This window comes from Anas acuta, chromosome 13, assembly GCF_963932015.1.
Source record: "Anas acuta chromosome 13, bAnaAcu1.1, whole genome shotgun sequence".
Taxonomy (NCBI): Eukaryota; Metazoa; Chordata; class Aves; order Anseriformes; family Anatidae; genus Anas; species Anas acuta.
The window spans coordinates 16147587-16159575 of NC_088991.1; positions in this window are offsets into that span (position 1 = coordinate 16147587).

Sequence of the window (11989 nt, forward strand, 5' to 3'; positions counted from 1 at the left end):
GATACAATAAAGACAGCAGATAAGATTCTCCTATATTAACTATATGTCATTTAAAAGTTAAGTAGCATTTCAAATCACAAGATGTATTCACAGAAAATACCAGCAATATTGTGGCAAAACCTTGACAAGAATTGATGCTAGCAATTTTGAACCTCTGACAATGTATCCACTGAGAACGTAGCTACCTGAACAGTACAGCTAGTACTTACCTCCAATGGGAACAGTTACTGCTTCACTGGCACATTCAGAAACTCAAATAAAACTGTGTATTCTGTCTTATTCGACCCTAATTTGTATTCAAGTAGGGATGTCAAGGTCTACAAAATGTAATGTATTTTCTCTTTGTAGATTTCACATGTATGTTTTTCTTCATAATGCTACAAATGTCTTCATTCCATTTAAAAAAAAGACTTGAAAGCCAGATTAGCTACAACAACAGGAAATCCATGGACATACATGAGACAAGAAAGAATTTCTAAAATGAAAAAAATAATACTCAGCCCTGCCCTTCCAAACTTCACACCTTAAACTTTCCACAACTATATTACAAATAAGAGGGAAGACAAATTAGTATTTTTTATAACTAATATTATTAACAAAAGACATAGATAAGATAGATATAACCTTTATCTATACACAGAGAGCATGTCCAAATTACCCAAATGTAAGAGCTACGGAATATCTCATGATACTCCATACCCAAGAAGAAATTTTCACCATTTATTTTAGTCATCAAATGAAATTAAATAAATGGCAATGGAAGATAAAGTTCCACATACTATCTCCTATCCTCTGAAACCCACTGCGTATTGAGATATTTCTGAATTATAATACCAAAAAAACTTTAACAGCATGGGTATTACAGGGGCAACTGTGAGCTTTGTTTGTGGTGCAGCAAAATTTAAGTCCACTTTTAACCATGAAATTTTATAGAGAACTATTTAGGGCAACAAATAAACATGAAGTCAAAGAATCTCATTTATTTCCCACATATTTAGTCTGACCATTGAACCATTGACCAATTGACCAAACAGGCAGAGAGCTTGCTGCTTTGGTCAATCACACTTAAAGTCTGTAGTTCCAAGAGGGTGGTTTCTAACGGTGTGCCTAAATAGAAAACACGTTGCTCATAGAGGTGTTTGGAGCTTTAAAGCCCAGCCACATTGACACTGATTTCAAGCTGAAGGCCATCCCCAGTGAAGACAGAAGGCATATATCAAGCACATCTCCCTTCATTTACCCATTATCAGCTTCATTACAAGTCCTGCCTCTTCCCATCTGCCATACCTCCAAGATGCCTAACTCCACCAGTATGTAAGTAAATTCAAGCTCTTATTCAAATTTGATTTAATACCCAGAACCTAAAATACAGCCTTTCAAACATGCTAATACCTACATTTTTTTTTATGGTCCTCAGATATCACTAGTAATAACTAGTAACATTTGCAAAGAATAAATTAAATATTTCAAGAAGGGAAAATTTTAAATTCTATTATGTCATGGTCAAATCCATTTTGATATCTATTTAATGGGGATGAAATATGGCATATATACACCTTATTTAGCAAATTTCTCATTTGTAATGTTGAACATCTTTGGTTTATTCATGATCATAACTCTTACTGCTGGACTGTCTGACATAATTCTATCTTAGAATCTGTTTAATTTGCATGTGAAATAATATGCTCATAGCATGTCTTGGCATAAATACAACTTAGAAAAGAAGGAAAAATTAATAGAATATTAGTAGTATATTTATAACTACAAGGCAAGAACAGGATACTACTTATGCAAATTTCAAATATTTAAAAATATAATTCTGAAAAGGACAGAAAAACTCAGAGTTAAATAATTACTCTTGATAACATCATTCTATTTTACTCAAAAAATTTAAATATGTAGAAATATGGAACTGTGCTGCTCTTATGTTGCAAAAACAGGGATCGAAAAATAATTCAGCGCCCTGTCAGACTATCTGCATAGCAACAAAAAAACCCTGTTAGTATCATTCAGCCTGCCTCTCTCTTCCAAACTATTCTTAATAAATACACTCTTCCCTCTCCTTTCTTCTATCACGTTGTGTTGGAAAGGAAAATAGAGGTTGAGGAAATATCTCTACTACAGTGATTTTTCAGTGTGTATTTGTGATATTCAGTAAAATGAGGTTAAACCTCTATTTTTATGTTCTTTAAAGAACAATATTCCCATGCTGTAATACAAATAGTGGTGATAGTAACAGATATATGGTTCCCTCAACTGCACAGAAAACTCCCCCACTAATTTCACAGAAGTCAGACTTCCATCTAAAGCCAGGCTTGCACTTCACATAGCTTCATATCACTTCCAAACATTTCAGCCTTTGTGAATGATACTTTCTGGAATCTCATTATAATAGATTATGTATGTTTTATATGTTGCATCTGAGACCTGCATATTTTAATACGTGCACATTTCATCAAGAAATACTAGATCTGCCAGTTTTACTTTATCTACCCTCCATAGATAATTTGCCTTCTGAACAGAACTGAAGAGATTTTAAGTGATTTTAATACAGAAAGATATCCAGCAGCTGGATCCAAGTGTTAAAAAATTTGAAGTCCTATTAATTTTTTATCACATGTCCAAAAAGGCACTGCTCTGTGTAGATTATACAGGCATATTCAAATAAATTTAGGAAGAAAGCTTCAGACATTCTTCTCAGAATAATTTTAAGTAATGGATAATGATGAAAAGAGCAAGAAAAAAAGATGCTAAGAAAAATGTATTTTGATCAACCAGCCAACTACAGAAGTATTTCAAACACATGCATTTTCATTTCTCTAAGAACAGGTTCAATGAAGCATTAAAGAACATATTACCACAGAGACAGCTGTATTCTAGCATACCAAATCAGGAGACATACAGGTTACTTCCTGATTTATGTATCCCATAGCATCTTCCTGCCAAGGCTGAGTCCCTTGACAGAGAGAGCAGAATAATTCTAAAGACATATGCTGTATTTCATCTTTTCTCAAAATCTCAAGCCATTGTGATTGTTGTAGAACCTGACACAGAAACTAAAAGATTTATAGGGTTAAGACTTGCACAGCTTGCAAAGATTTGCGAAGATGACCAAAGAAGCACTTATTTCACACACTTACTAATTTGATCGTAAAAGCCAAATCAGTTTGTTTATAGTGATGAAAACCCATAGAAATTAATTGGCAAAAGATCTTTATTCTAGATTTTTGACCTTTCTCTTTAAGTTCTCAACACATAAGACATAAAATTTTTATGTTCCCACTGCAGCTGGGATGTTCTTTTCCTCTTTCAAAGGCTTCCCCATCAAAAAAACTAATACTACTCACTGACTGCACACTTTTATTTGGTGTTCAAAACTTCAACTTCACCTCAGAAAACATTTTCACTAAATAACAGAAGTTGTAGAATTATTCCCTACTATTGTTAAAAAAACTTGAAATGACAGATGAAAGCTGTAGATTCTTTGGTACATGGATAAAAAGCCTTGATGGTATAGAAATGAAAGAAAATAAAGTTAAAAATAATATTAAAAGATTTTAAGCAACAGCAATCACAGACAAGCTGAAAACAGTTATTTTTCAATCTTCTAGTCTATCACTAAAGATAAATTAACACAAATCTAGATAAAAAAGAAATGAGATGCTGTTGGCATTGAAAAAGTTTAGTGGCATATCTTCTCACAAAGCAAAAACATTCTTCAGTCCTCAGAATATGCAAAAGATAAAAAATAAAAAAAGGTCCTCAGGACAAGTGAGACTGGCTGAGCCACAGAGTTCAGTAGAGGGCTGCAGTCACTAGGGGGATGAAGCACATTGGGTATGAAGAGATGCGGAAGAGTGAAAAGTGACTGCAAACATCCCCGAGCAACTGGATTTAGTTTTCCTCGCATCCCTGCTTTGAGCAGAGTGTTTGACTTGAAGACTTTCAGAGGTCTCTTCCATTCTGAAGTTCTCGTGATTGTCTGCATGGTACACTATGTGCTGAGGTTAGTTCTAAGCACTAAAGGATTTTCAAAATGTCATTTAATACATAGGACAGTGTATCTGAAATTAAGATCAAATAGACTAAAAAGGGTTTTGAAGCTGTACTAGTAAAAACAAAATCGACTGTGATGATCAACTGTGAGATTCTTTCAGATAGTTTTCTATGTTACCTTACAGTAATTTTTATATAAAACCTAAATATAAAATTACATTGATGAACTAATTATTGCGTGTTAAATCTACATACAGATATCTGGTATAAGTAAATGTCATTGATTTAAAAACAAAACAAAACCATTTTGAATTAAAGTGTATTGCAATACAAGCAAATAGCACCCCCCCCCAAAACAAAACAAAACAAAAAAACAACAAACAAACAAACAGAAACAACCAAAACCAAAAAAACACAATTGATTTTTTGAGTGTTTTACAATCTTGAATAGAAGTAAAAGCTGTGCTGAATACCACACTGTGTGATAAATGCCACTACAAATCCCTAAGAGAAAAAGATGATTGGTCCCACATACCACTCTTTTTTAGGCCATTCTGATTTTTTTGGTACTGCTGCTTACTCTCCTCCAGAAGAGCTTTGCAGCCTCCCACTGATCCATCTAATAGAAACGTGTCACCCCCAGTATACACCCCCACAGAAGGATTTTATTAGGAAAAACTTCAATCATATACAAAGTCCTACACAAATACATGCTTCAACAGAATACAAAGTGACACAACAGACTGTGAATTCTGGTTACAGAAAGGCATAAAGAAGACTTCATCAGGTGCATTGACTGTCAACTAACTTAAATATCATTTATTTGAATACATGCACTGCATGCATTCCTGCTCTAGGGAGTTGCTTTTAGTCACACCTCCATCCACAAAAATGCAGACTATGAAAACCCCTTTAAAATACCACCCCAGCCATCTCAGGGCAAAAAGAAATTCAATATGAAATCTTATGCAACAGGAATATCAATTTAGAAAAACAGTCAATCAATCAAAAAATGCAGTCATCCAGTACTTTGCCATGTTATCAGTCTCCAACTAGGATTCTCACACATGCAAGGATAAAATTCAAGCAACCAATGACAAGTTGAAAGAAACACTTAGTATGTAAAACAAGTAAGCTTCATGCTGTACTAACATACTGTAGACAAAGTACAATGGAACCACGCTGAAAGCTGATGTATATAACTACATATTATTAGAACAGTTATCTTACCCACACAGGTACAGTCCCTTATGACACTGCTTTTTAAAATAAACTTAAAATAGAGTAGGTGAACTCTATTCTATGCACATTTGTCAAAAGTAGGTTAAAGATTTTAATAATTAGCACTCCCTCAGATTGTCATTTCCTCCACTTACAGTCAAATGATGTTCAAAAGAGCAAGTGAAATACTTTCATATGTTCAAAGTGTTGGAAATGCTTATTGCCTCTGTGATCCCTGGGTGCCACCTTTAGTGAGGACAAACAAAAGCTTTTCTGAAGTAAATTTTGACCTGTGCATGGGAGGTAGTGATCATTAAACAGTAATCAAACAAGAACAACAAAAACAGAAACAACCAGTATGGCACGGTGCTTTCTGCAGTCTGCTAATGCTGAAAAACTTCTAGAAGAGAGACAGAACCAGTCTTTGGATTTTTACTCACTCAGAGCTACCTCAGTGGTTGACAAAAAGTGTTCCCTGTTAGTTGCTTAATGACTCCGAGCAATAGGTTGGGGTTTAGTTGTGATAGATTTAATTGTGAGTTTTGATCGTTTCACTTTCTTACCTTCAAGTGGTTAATCTTAATTTTCACTCTCTGCAAATATTTAGAAATTGTGCACTTTCTCATTGATGGGATAGAACTACAATTGGTAGAAGCATTCCAGGAAAACATCACAAATATTACATGATCAAGTACATTTTGGAAAGGATCAGAGAAATAGATTAGAAAAAGATAGGAGCCCTTGTGCTTCAAAGCTTAAAATGCCTGCAGGTACAGGAAAAGGTTTATCACTGCTGAGTTTGGACATCTTCTCTTATGTGATCTCAAGCTCTTTTGACAAAGCAAGGAAGACACAGAAATGAACCACATGTACTAAGTGCATGTCAGACATAAAGAAACCTATTAGGACATACATTAAGCAAAATTTCCACTGACAGCAGTACAGGTATTTGGATGACAGGACCCACACCTAGTTCTGCTTTAAAGAAATGTTGTAACTATTTCTGTCCTTTTAATATGGACTTGAAATGACACAAAATGAACATATACAGTTACAAAGACAGGTATAATACAGAATATTGAATCTACGTAAATTATGGATGAAGAAGAACTAGAGGTCCCAAACACATCTTCTTTAGTTATAAATGTTATCTTTGAAGGTATGTTTAGAAAGTCTGTATGAATGATGCAATTATAGTTCAGAAATAGCAGCATTTTCTTTAGTTATTGAAGGTAACAAAATGAGTAATATAGCACAAGGTGAAAAAGAAATACTCTGAATAATATGTACTTCATTTGCTAATAGTTTTAATTTATATTCTGCACCTATATCTAACCCATGCTTGGAATCATATCCTCAGAATACCCTTTGTTGGAGTGTTTTCATTAAAAAATATATATATAATAATAATATAAAAAAAATTTACTGCATATCTCACTCCTGCACTATTGTAGTGAAGTGAGTAGGAAAATCTTTATTTCTATTTTTTATTTTCATTAGCCTTCAGTGCCATCAGAACTAACACTTAGAGGCTTTTCTTGTGAGCTTTACCAGGCAAGTTGACTTGAGACATCATTTTTGTTATGGCCACTGATCTTAAGTCTGCACCAGAGTGCTTACCCTCACTCCCTCCATACTGTAAAGTGCTTCTGTGACTATTTAACAGATTCATTAGTTCAAAAGGAAAAATAACTATTATTTGACTCATTCTTATCTTGAATACCTGTCAGCTGTCCTGAATGCTTTCAGCTTAGAGAAATATAAGATAACAGATAACATAGATTTTTCCCATCCTTTCACTAGGAGAAAATTGAGTGACTTTCAATTACATAATGAAATACAGGTTCTTTAATTTCACTGCACTGAATGTGCATAGAATAAGGTACTTCAGAAGATCCCCTTAGTTTTCACAGTATCATTTAACACTTGAACTAACACGTTAAAGAGTTTGTGCCTAACAAAATACACCAGATGCCATATACATACTTAGAAGCTTTCTTTTCTTATCTTTCTTTTTTTTTTTTTTTTAGGTTTCTAATAAGAATCATCTTAAAAAATAATTACAGCATTATTCTAATTATTAATTCTAAGAAAATATTTTTATAATAAATTTGCTTTAAACTTTTTGCAACTGCTGAAAAAAATGTTTTTGCATTATCTTTTTCAGAGTTCTGGTATTATACACTACATGTATTTTTAAAACACTGAATCATTACACAGCTTCTCAGAGGACAGCAGTAAAGATGTGTTGTCAGTCATGTGCAGTAAAATGACAGATCTGGAATAAATCTGTACTTCTGTAAGCCTCCCATCACTCACAGATTAGACAAATCCAAACCCTGATGGTTCCAACACCTCGAACTTCCAAATCTATATTCACCAGCTACTTTGTCTGTTAACATTTGATGACTTAGTATTCTTATAATTACTGAATGTTAAGGGCAACCTGCCTTGAATTTTGGATTTAAACCAACAGAGATTAAAAGAATTCAGTAGCACACTGAATAAAAGCTGTGAAATCCCTTTGCTTCCCTCCACAGTTTATTTCAGTTTACATAAAATGAGTTATGTTGATACTGCTTTCCATTATCAGTATTAAAGAACTGCCTCCACATCACCACAGTTCCCTTTTACATCATCCCTATGACATTTTCAATGACAGAGTAAAACATTATTTCAGCCAATGATTGCAACTTGGGAGAGAAAGGATGCTGCAAGTCCTGAGTGACAAAGAATTGTACAGAAAAACTTGCATTGTGTATTTACCATAAGGCAATCACTGCATTTTTTAATTTTATTTATTTTATTTTATTTTATTTTATTTTATTTTATTTTATTTTATTTTAATTTTTTATTTTTTTTGTATGTGTGAAATGCTATAGTCAGGTTAGTCTGTCTTTATTCAAGGAGCCTACAATAAAATTTATAGAAATAGAGTAAGGTAGTAAGAATATACTCTTCCTAACTAAATCATGTTACTGAGTATTACGTTATCAGTTGCCAACCTGTTAGTAAAGTAACAATCTTATACATTCATGGCATAAACATTTTAACATCCTTACAGTATCATACAAAGTACCCTCAAAGTTAGTGCTTGGCCTCCCTGTTTGATTATAATCACTATCTACATTAAAATGTAGTTAGGACTATAATGATTTCCTTTCACGTTACTTTCTAATGATGGTGTACCCTATTCATCCTTGCTTTTTTAAGTTTCAAATTGTGTAAGGCACAACATATATAACAACCTCTATACTGCAAATGACTTGACATGAATTTCATTTTTTAGTATGGATATATTTTTCTTTCACCCTTGTTGTATTTTTCAGCTGCAATGATGTACAAACAATCTGAGCACTGGAACAGGTTGCCCAGAGATGTTGTGGATTTCCTTCCCTGGAGATATTCAAAAACTGCCTGGACACAATCCTGGGTAATGTGCTCTAGGGAAATCTGCTTGAGCAGGGAGGTTGGACCGGATGTTTCCTGAGATCCCCCTTCCAACCTCGACCATTCTGTGATTCTGTTATGAATACAAGGGAATGGAGGGGAAGGATGCACATGATTCTGCATCACCTGTGCCTACCATCAGATCTCTAATTCTTTGATCCATATCTGTCTTCTGAAATGTAATTCAGAGAGGCAGATCATTACGTGACTTAGGTAAGGTTTTGTAAGGCATGAAATTTCTTTCGTTTTTATACTCCACACATTTGTACTGTCAATCAGTCTGTTCTTGCTTAAGATACTATTTAAGTAACTGTCTAGGCCATGTGTCAAAAAAAAAAAAAAAAGTGCAGAATGATTTTGGTAGTATCCCAAAGCCCTCTTCCTTAGAAATGGGTGTGATTAAATTTGAAATGAAAACTACATCAAGCTTCTGCTATAAATACTGCATTTGTCATGATTTAAGACAGACAGTTTAAGATGATAACAAACTAGACAAAATTTCCATTGGCATATTAGTAGTCATGTTGTATCAGTCAAACCCAGGTAAACCAAAATGCGCTTGAAATCCATTCTTGCTTTTACGTCAAATCCTCTTTATTGGTTTATAGGCTGACATTAACCTCAACTCATGCATAAGCAGTCTTCTGCTTTTTCACTAGATTTAATTTGTAGTCCTAGTTTGTCTTTAGAATGCTTTGATGCCCTTTATGTTCAAGTCTTAAAATATGCATGGTGAGTTTTCGTGGAGGTTATTCTGAAAGCCTTCCTTGATATCTTTATATGATAATTGTGGGGGAAAAAAAAAAAAAAAAAGCTGTAAACCCTGCTTTAGAACATTTCTTCAAATTATTTCAGACAGCATTTCTGCACACTGTTGCTACCAACACCACTGAGTGCATTTTCTCTCAGAAAGTATTCCTTTTATTATTTTTTCCTGCTCAGATTTGCTTGTAATGTTCTATAACTGCTGCAGACATTCTCCCTTAAGCTATAACAAACACCAGGACTTCTAGTGATGTTGGTTGTGGCTGTGCATGGTATTGCTCAGAAAAATTATGAGAGAAACAATGTGACTGGTTGCATTTTGGTCAATTACTTTAACCAGCTGGACAGAACAGCTGGTTCATTTGTGTAGGGACATTGCCTTCTATTTATGAAATGCTTCTGACATTTTGAAATCCTTATTGAGCAAGAAACATCAAGCATAGAAAGAATACAGAAGAACTTCTGCTTTTCTTTGTCGGTTTTTGTCCTAAGTCTCCATCCTGGTTTGTTTCCTTTTCAGACATTCTAGATTTCACTTTATTTTCTTACAATCTGTAATACCTCAAAATAATGCTTAAATAAATTGTTCGGTCCCTCAATCTTGCTGTGTTTGAAGGTGTTAACTCTCCTTGCAGAAATACCATGTTTATCTCAGTAATGCATGTTTCTGACCCCAACAGAAGAAGCGTTGAGAATTGCACTCTTTACGCTACATCCCATTATTTATAAAGTCATAGTAAATAAACTGGATAGTTTTTCAAATATCATTTGTAAAGCATTTTTGTTTCTCTGACAAAATCACATTGTAGTTAATCCACCTTTCCCACCCTACCCACCACTTGAAATGTAAGTGAATGTGTGCACACAACACACATCAAGTACCACATTTAAGAGCCACTGTCTGTATTTGAACAAATCCTATCTAGCTGCATAGATAATAAAAAGAAATGCTACTGCTTGTGAGTAGTTGCCATCCAGAATTTATCCAGAAGTTGAGTATAGAGAAAACATGCTTGTGTTACACCTTGAATGAATCTGAAGTATTTTAAACACAGAAATATATGACTAGGAACAAAACATTAAAACTGGAACAGTTACTGATCAGAATTTGTTTTTCAGGCAGAATGTTAGCTCTCATTTTACAATACTACTATGGAATATAAGCTTTGAATGTTAATTGCTCGACTAATCAGCAGTAGCAAGAATGGATTAATGTCTTTTTTTGAGTGGTAGTATATCATACTTAGTACTAGACAGAGAAATTTGGAACTGCTTGCAGAGTAAAGGAGGATGAAATGTTTTTAACTTAACTTAAAATATGCTTGAATCGATACTTTTATATCGAAAATCAGTACTTTCTATTAGAAACTTACCCTCCTCCTCCTCCCCCTTTTGTTATTGGCAGTCACACTTGTTTACACTTTTCTCAGTGGAACATAAGCAACAATTGCAGGCTGCCACATGGCTAGCATACACTAAGCATATACTTGTTTTCTGAGGACATAGTAATACCTGAGGAATGATTTGTAAATTTTTTATAATTCAAGAACACCACTGCTATTGTAAAGTGGTGAGGGAGTAAACTAGGCACTTTGGCTATAGTGTCAATTTGGCTACTATTATGTTTGATTGCTTTAAAAGAGTTGTCTTGGTTCTCTAGCTGTTTATTTATTTATTTATTTTTAATCCTGGTAAAACAATACATGTATTTTTGAGTATTTTTGTTTGTTTGTTTGTTCAACCTTAGTACTTTTTGTTTCCCCCTTTTTTCTTATTTAAAATGCATAATTCACTTTTGTAAGTGCAAATCCACAAATGTGGTGATCTGAAACTTTTTTATTGGAGTTGAGCGGTGTTGATCATTGTGTATGTTTAGAGAATGCGGGTGCTCTATAATATCAAATACTGTTGAGGGTATCTTCCAAAGCCTGACTCCTTTGCTTCACAGGAGACAAGTATATCTGAACCTTTGTGGCTTAAGGTTTTTGTCCTAAATTTGGTTCACAGTTGGAAGTGTCTGGGAAAATATCTGCTTTGGGAGCATCACAAAATATTTTGCCATAGTTAACAGAACTCCTCCTAACTTCTGAGGACAGAACAAACATAGCAATTGAGAATATGATATTACTATTTAATGGTAATAATAATAATATTAATAATATATATATATTTCTGGTAGTATGCTTTTAGCCAAAGATTTACTGCTTAGGCTGAAGTTTGCTTTTCCTATTTAGTAAGAATCACATCATGTGACCCAGGATGGCATTAAAATACTCAGTTTTCCCATGGCTTATTCAGCAACTGTCTTAAAACAAAGTGGATTCTCTATCCAGTACTTTACATCAGCATTGCTTCTGTCCATGGAGCAGCCTGGTTTGGGAGGTTGTTTGTTCTGTCCAGCAGAGCATGTCTGTTCTGCAGCATAAAATGTCTGCTTTGCTCACTTTTCCCTAGAACACGGAAGTCCCACCAATGACTTAATTTTATGAGTACAGTTTGCTGATTTTTCTTTTATGTAGTTAATTAATTATTTATTTGGTACCTGAGGCACTCGCCT